General features: G+C 50.4%; 1 pseudogene; it reads right to left on the bottom strand.

Moving 5' to 3' along the window:
• Window positions 1-690: 690 nt before the first annotated feature.
• LOC112878656 lies at window positions 691-6,721 on the bottom strand (annotated as a pseudogene).
• Window positions 6,722-7,058: the final 337 nt, after the last annotated feature.

Here is a 7,058-nt window from a genome sequence, read left to right as displayed (position 1 = left end):
GGTGAGCTTAAATTGGGATATTGGGACCTCCAACTTGGTTTGGACACCCTTGCTGGTCTTCTACTCCTCTATGGCTCTCTCTCCAACAAATTTTTCTTGTCCTCTCCAATTATTCGTAAGTACAATAATATAATTAAGTAACATACCTTACAATTACCAAATATGCATAAGAATAAGCTCGCATGTTGATTTAATTGATCTGCTCGAGATCGGTCCTTATATAACCTTGTAAGGAATGTTATTTGTATCCAAAAGAAATCATCAGTTGATCTCGTGAAAAAAAATGGTGAGAAGGTGCTGCTAAATTTATTTATTGTTGGGTTATCCCGGTCATGGATTTAAAGCATTTGGTTTGGACATTACCTAGATTTTTGGATTTAGATTGAACAATGGAATTTATAGCAAGGACTTGAATTGGATGTGTCTTTCTTTGGATTTGATGTTAATCCATCATTACCCGATCTAGGTGTGGTGATGAGTGAGAACACGCGTGCAAGTTAATTATTTAGCTGATGAGCACGGCATTATTGTATTGATAACATGTATATAGGATCAATAGAACCCTTGGGACAAACATACAAGAGCATACCACTGGACTCTATTCTCATGCTACTATGCGACGAGATGAAGTTTCATTTTGGTCATAGTCAGCACATGGTGAACTATTCATAGCGCTGAGACAGGAAATACGTGAGGCTGGTGCAGAAGGGTCACATCGGCTGATAGGCGCAGCAGCTTGCTCATCTCTTCCACCAACCTATCCATAGCAGCAACAGGCAGGCAGATCGGTACGACGATGCCGTCCTCCCCGTTTGGCGTTCTTGGAGGCTAAGAGGAAGCTCGCCAGCCAGGGAACGGACGGGACGCCGACGGCTTCTGCTGGACCCCCATACACCGGCTTGCCTTGCCCCATCCTAAGTCGAGGTCGTCAAACCTGGCCTTGGTTTCGTCTGACAGAAAGTACATGCCAGCGTGATGCGCGGACTTTGCCCCCTGCGCAGCACGATGAGGTCGGCCGTTGACTGCATGTACTCCATGTCCACCTGGTTCTTCGCCTTCTTCACCAGCTCAACGGCGTAGCTCAAGGGGTTCGTGCAGAGCTCCCCGGCCGTCGATGTGGCGACCGGGAGCGCGAACGCGTTTCCGTAGTAGCCCATGGGGATGCCGTCCGCGGCGGTCTTGCGTCCGCGGCCGCGGGCGTCGACGACCACCATCAGCACCATCACCTCGTTGGGGTCCGGGGCCAGCGCCATCGTGCGGAACTTCCACATGCATCCCGCGATGGTGTCGAACTTTGTGGCACGCTTCTGAAGGTGCGGCGGGAGCTGGGCTCGAATAGCAGCGATCTCTCGGGGCCCGAAGAAGAAGGAGCGGAGCCGGAGCGCCGCGTTATCTAACGGAAGCATGATACTGCTGGCCTGTGTCAGTGTCACTGCCCGGCACCTCTTCCAACTTGTCGTGCACCAGCGCCGGCTGTTGCTGGTTGCGCCCCTCCAGCAGCTCCCGTTTCCACACCTGTAGCACGGACGGAGCCTGCGCACCCGTGTGACAAGTGCCCAATTTAATATCATTTTAAGCGAAACCGCCGGTCATTAGCATTAATTAAGATGAGAGCTAAACGTGCTCGCGCTAGGAGTGTGTCACGTGTTAACCCACATCTAATTAGAAATGACCAACTCATCATTCGTCAAAAATAATATCAAATCCGTAGTCCCGGTATGTGCTCCGCCATATGCCCAAGATCATGCATATACACATACCGTCACAATCTCATATATCACGATGTACCACAAAGAGCAAATTTTAAGCAACTACAAGTTCAACAAAGGATAGGTTCGAATCCGAAATTAAAGTTCAACAACAACATCCAAGCCTCGGGCTCACTACTTAACATTAGTAAGGGATATAGTTTATCAAATTAAAGTTGAACATGTCATCCCCAAAATAACGAGTTCGCAGCGGATAACTAAATAACGATAAATTGATGGGGTCTTGCTTAAGGACACCATCTAGGCCGCATCGACCTACTTCTCGCCCGCACCGGGGTCGGCGGGATAGAAGTAGCCAAACACAACCTCCGGCTCACCTGCAACTTAGTTAACAAAGCAATATGAGTACAAAGGTATTCGCAAGACTTACGCAATTAATTAATAACCAAGGATTATGCAAATGAGGGCTTTAAAAACCAATAAGGCTTTAGGGTTAAGTACTTTGCATAAGCATGAGCTTTCTAATCCAACACCTAGCTTCCTAGCAATTTAATTATCTTGCTCAACCCGCCTCAAGTTTTAGTTAATTGAATTACAAAACAATTAAGTGTCATGAGGTGACTTGTACCACATCCGAACAAAACGATACTTCTACAAAGAATTTATTGGATATTGAGCTTGCTCATAACCGAGAGCGCAGCAATTCGAATTGATTAAACAACCTTGCAGGGTGTACTTCTTTACCCACACGACACAAGGACCATGCGACTCACTCAACTGATCACATTGAGTAAGGGGGTACTCGCATCAACCTTTCCCGATAAGTCTCAACCGTTGAACATCACGCCTAACTTGCGCGGAGAGTTACCTAGGTCCACCGGGGGACACCCCTAAGCCTCTCTGCAAAGCCTATGGCCACGCATCTAGAACCGTGCATCAAAGATTAATACTTAGAAGGTAATCGGCTCATCCATACCATGATTGGATATGTGGTAGTACGATAACATGCTCAAAACCGAGGTCATCATCGGACGGTCCTTAATCGATTCAAGCGGACTATGCCTACGAGACTCCTTTCTCGAGGCCCTACATTCCGCCCAAACCACGATACCATTTCTTTTCCAACTAGACCCATACATCTTCCATCATTCCCAAACTCGGATAATCGCAAGCAAGGTAAAAGTTGTGTGTTGTGCAAGTGCTCCTATTCCCAACAACGTCTTCCAAGTCATGAATTAATTCTAAACATGGCTAAGCATTAGTTCAATTGATTAGTTACTATCTATAAGTGTCAAGATATGGGTATATAAAAGCAAGGGAGGTCAATGCATAAAAATAGGATCGACGATACAATAGATAATATTTAGCATAAACATATATGTACCGAGTGAAATAACTAAATCCAAATCAAATTAAATGGGTCAAGGAATCATGCTTAGCTGCTTGCCTTGGTTATCTTCCGGCTCGACAATAAAATCAATTCCCGGCTCGATTTCGATGATCTCGGCGGGCTCAATGGGCTCGTTCTCCGGCGTCTCAGTCACTATAATGCATGAATGGAATGTATGTATTAGCATGATGTTGATGACATAAAAATGATATGATAAAATAAATAATGAGCATCACATTTAACAAGGAAGCACGCGAACACTAAGGATCCGTTTGGTTGGGGAGCCGACTTGAATGGAACGGCTCCATTCCAATTTCTGAGAATGGAGCCGCTCCGTTCTACGTTTGGTAAGCGGAACGGAGCCACTCCATTTTTTATTTGGTTGGAGAGCGCGGTGGAGCAGAACCATTCTATTCCATATTTGGTTGGAGAACCATCCCATTCAACATAGCCGGCGAGCGGTGGCGGGGCGGCCTGGGTTCCTCGCCCTCGGGGGGGGGGGGGGCGGCGCCTGGGCGCCTGGATCCTCCGGCGCCGGCGCCCGGGGGGAACCGGCGGGGGGGGGAGGCCTGGCCGCCTGGGCTCCTTCCGGGGAGCGGCCGCGGGTGCCTGGATCCCGTCCGGCGGGGGGGGGGGCGGCGCCTGGGCGCCTGGATCCTCCGGCGCCGGCGCCCGGGGGAACCGGCGGGGGGGGGGGAGGCCTGGCCGCCTGGGCTCCTTCCGGGGAGCGGCCGCGGGTGCCTGGATCCCGTCCGGCGGGGGGGGGGGGCGGCGCCTGGCCGCCTGGGCTCCTTCCGGCGGGGAGCGGCCGCGGGCGCCTAGATTCTGCCAGCTTCCTCGGGGGGGGGGGGTGGGGGCGCCTACTGGCGGGGGCGGCGCCTGCTGGCGGGGGGGGCGCGGGAGGCAGCGAACGAACGAGAGCGCTCGCGTCTGGTCATTTTGGGCAAGCGCTCTCGTTCCGAATCTCATGCGAATATTCCGCACCGGAGCCACTCCGCTCTTCGTTGCTTCCAACCAAACACGCAGAAAAGGGGAGCGGAGCGGCTCCGCTCCAGCTCGCTCCCCAACCAAACACACGGTAAATAAGGAGCTCACCGATTACGCTCGCAAATATATAAGAACCAAAACGAGGATTGTTCGAAACAACGCATATAGCAAGCATAAATCAAGTTTTATTATTTGCATGCATAGGACATCATTAGGAGCTCATGGGAGTTGGATTTGCAACAAAGTTATTTCATTAGAATTATTTATGAATTCCACAATTTTCAGCTACTTTAAATGAGTTAAATCTTAAAAGACAAGTTAAACATTTTCATAAATTCTCAGGAAATTAACAGGGAAACTAGACATGAATACAAAGCTAACAGAAGTGGTTTGGAAGTTTTATCACCTTTTAAGCAAAAGTTATAATTTAGACAAGCTTGCAAGCAAAATATCATTTAACACTCCAAATTCCTATTAATCAGCATAAAATCATTTGCATAAGTTGTACCTATAGATAGAACATTTCACCAAGATTCCAATAGGATTTAATTGACATTTTTAGAGCATCCTAACAATTATTAAGCAATTCATTCACTTTGGCAAGAATAATTCACAACTAAGTGTACAGGATATTAACATGCACAACAATAATTTTTCTAAGTAGAGTCATCACCTAGGAATAAAAAAAAATCAAGTTTCACAAGTTTTGGAGATCTACACAATTTACTATGCAATTTACAATTTTGCAGCATAATTAAACAAAAGAAAACACGCGGAAAAAACGCTAGTGCCACCCGGATCTGGCGCTCCCAGGTGCCGATAGGTGGGCCCGGGAGGTCAGACCCGGCCGGGGCGGAGTCAAGGCCGGCCTCGGGCCTTGACTCACCACAGGGGTGCGCCAGAGCGGGCCCACGACGCGGCTTGCGCGCGCGAATGCACGCGCGCGACGCGGCGGGCGGCGACGGGGGCTCGGCCACAAGCGCGGATGGGCGGAAGCGGGGAGCGCATGAGGGGCTCGACGCGTCGGGGGTGCTCACCCACGGCACGGAAGGGCAGCGTGAGGTGGCGGAGGCGGCGCAGCGGAGAGCGGCTGCAGGCGGGGAGAGAGGTGGCGGAGGGTCTGGACTGAGCGAGGAGGAGGAGGTGCTGCGCGCGCGGAATCGAGCGGAGGTGCGCCGGTGATGGCGAATCGTGGCGAGCGGCAGTAGGAGGAAGAAGCAGCGCAGCTCGGGCGGGGTTAGGGTTTCACAAGGAGGACGAAATGCGCCCGAGGGAGAGAGAGAGAGAGAGAGAGAAGGGGAGAAAGGGACGCGGGCGTCGGGGTGGCGTCACCCCGCGGCCACGCTGGACCAGCCAGCGGCCGACGGCGTGGCGATGCCGCCACGGCTGGCCAACCGGCATCGCCGGGCCGCATCACAGGGAGAGAGAGAGAGGGGGGCTGACGGGTGGGCCCGCTGACGGGTGGGCCCGGGTGAGTAAAGAATAAAGAAAATTGACAATTCAACTTATAAATTCAAAATCATGTACCTCCCGAGCTCCAAAAATCATCAACAATTTACTGGAGCAAGATTAAATTACGAACAACATAATGCAACAACAAACACTCAAAAAACTATTAAGGATTGCTCACAAAAATTCGAGCAAAACTGCAGTTTTCAAATTTTTCTAGAATTTTATGGCTTGGGTTAAACATCCAAAATTCTCAAAATTCATCATTTGAAATCTAGTATTTGACTAAAATTTTTGGAGGCGTAGTTACTCAGTAAAAATTTAAACTTTCTTTACAACCCTTCTCATAATTAAAGCAAGAAATTCAATTATCTCCAATAATTATATGCACATGATGCTCCATTATGCTTGAATGATGCTCATGATGATGTGGTTAAATTTTTTATCATGTAAAAAAAAAGTTTTGGGTCGTGACACCCCGCGCAAGCTTTGCCACGGCGCCCAAGAACTGTGTCAGCCCCTGTGCGTCAGCCATGGTGTGGTTCAGTCGGACCGCAAGGATGAATCCTCCACAGGAGAGTCGCGTCACCTGCACAGCAGACATAAAATGGCCAGATTTCCACTAAAGTATGATATGCTGTCGCTACTCGCCACGCAACAATTTTGAATTTCGCAAATTCTATTCGTTTTGCTTAGCAGGTTCAATAGTGTTGAAGGAAAGACGAGCATTCAGAGGTTACCTGGAAGAGCAGGAGGGGAGTGTTGAGGATGGCAGGAGAGCCGGGGACGTCAAAGATGAGCTCCTCGAGGCACGGGAAGGGCGGCAGTAGGGGATCACCAAAGTGCTCAAGGCCGATATCAACGTCGGCCTCGACGAACAAAACCCCCTCACCGGTGCAGTCGACGCCGAGCTTGCATCCATCGTGCTCTCGGAGCCGTCCAGCGAACGGGTAGTAGGGCACAAGGGCTTTGGCAAGAGCCTCCCGTATAACCCGCACGGGGTCCTTGCCGCCCATGGACTCGTTCCTCCGATAGAACTGGATGAGGGGATTTGGATCCGCAGACTGTCCTGCGCATCAAAATCCGAGAGCCGCTTCAGCTCACGAGGCGTAGGGGCCGCCGGCGCCACCAGCACCTCCGGTCGCCTGCGCACCGTGAACTTGGCGGCCGCTGAGGAGCATGCCATATTCCTGCGGTTGCTAATGCGAAAGGAGAGATGATCGATGATTGTCGGTGCGTGTTTACTTGCGGCTGCTAGGTTGTTACTAGGATGGTCCGCGCGCTTCGCTGCGCGCGCCCGAGCACACGGCCCAGGGTACGTTCACGACGTTAACATCAGCACTGATTTATTTGCTAGAAGTACCAGCAGCAGAACCGAAGGGCAACGCCGTGAGAGCGAAGGCCACGACGTTTCACGAGGCGTAGTATAAAGCTATTTTTATAAGCACGTGCTAAAATAAACTGGAACCTAGGTAAAACTAGTTCACCGGTGAAACTGTTTTGGGTGAAGCTATGCCAAACGC

This window comes from Panicum hallii, unplaced genomic scaffold (genome assembly GCF_002211085.1).
Source record: "Panicum hallii strain FIL2 unplaced genomic scaffold, PHallii_v3.1 scaffold_280, whole genome shotgun sequence".
In the NCBI taxonomy this organism is placed as follows: Eukaryota; Viridiplantae; Streptophyta; class Magnoliopsida; order Poales; family Poaceae; genus Panicum; species Panicum hallii.
Note: the sequence above shows the minus strand (reverse complement) of the source record. Positions and strands in the feature narration are given on the sequence as shown.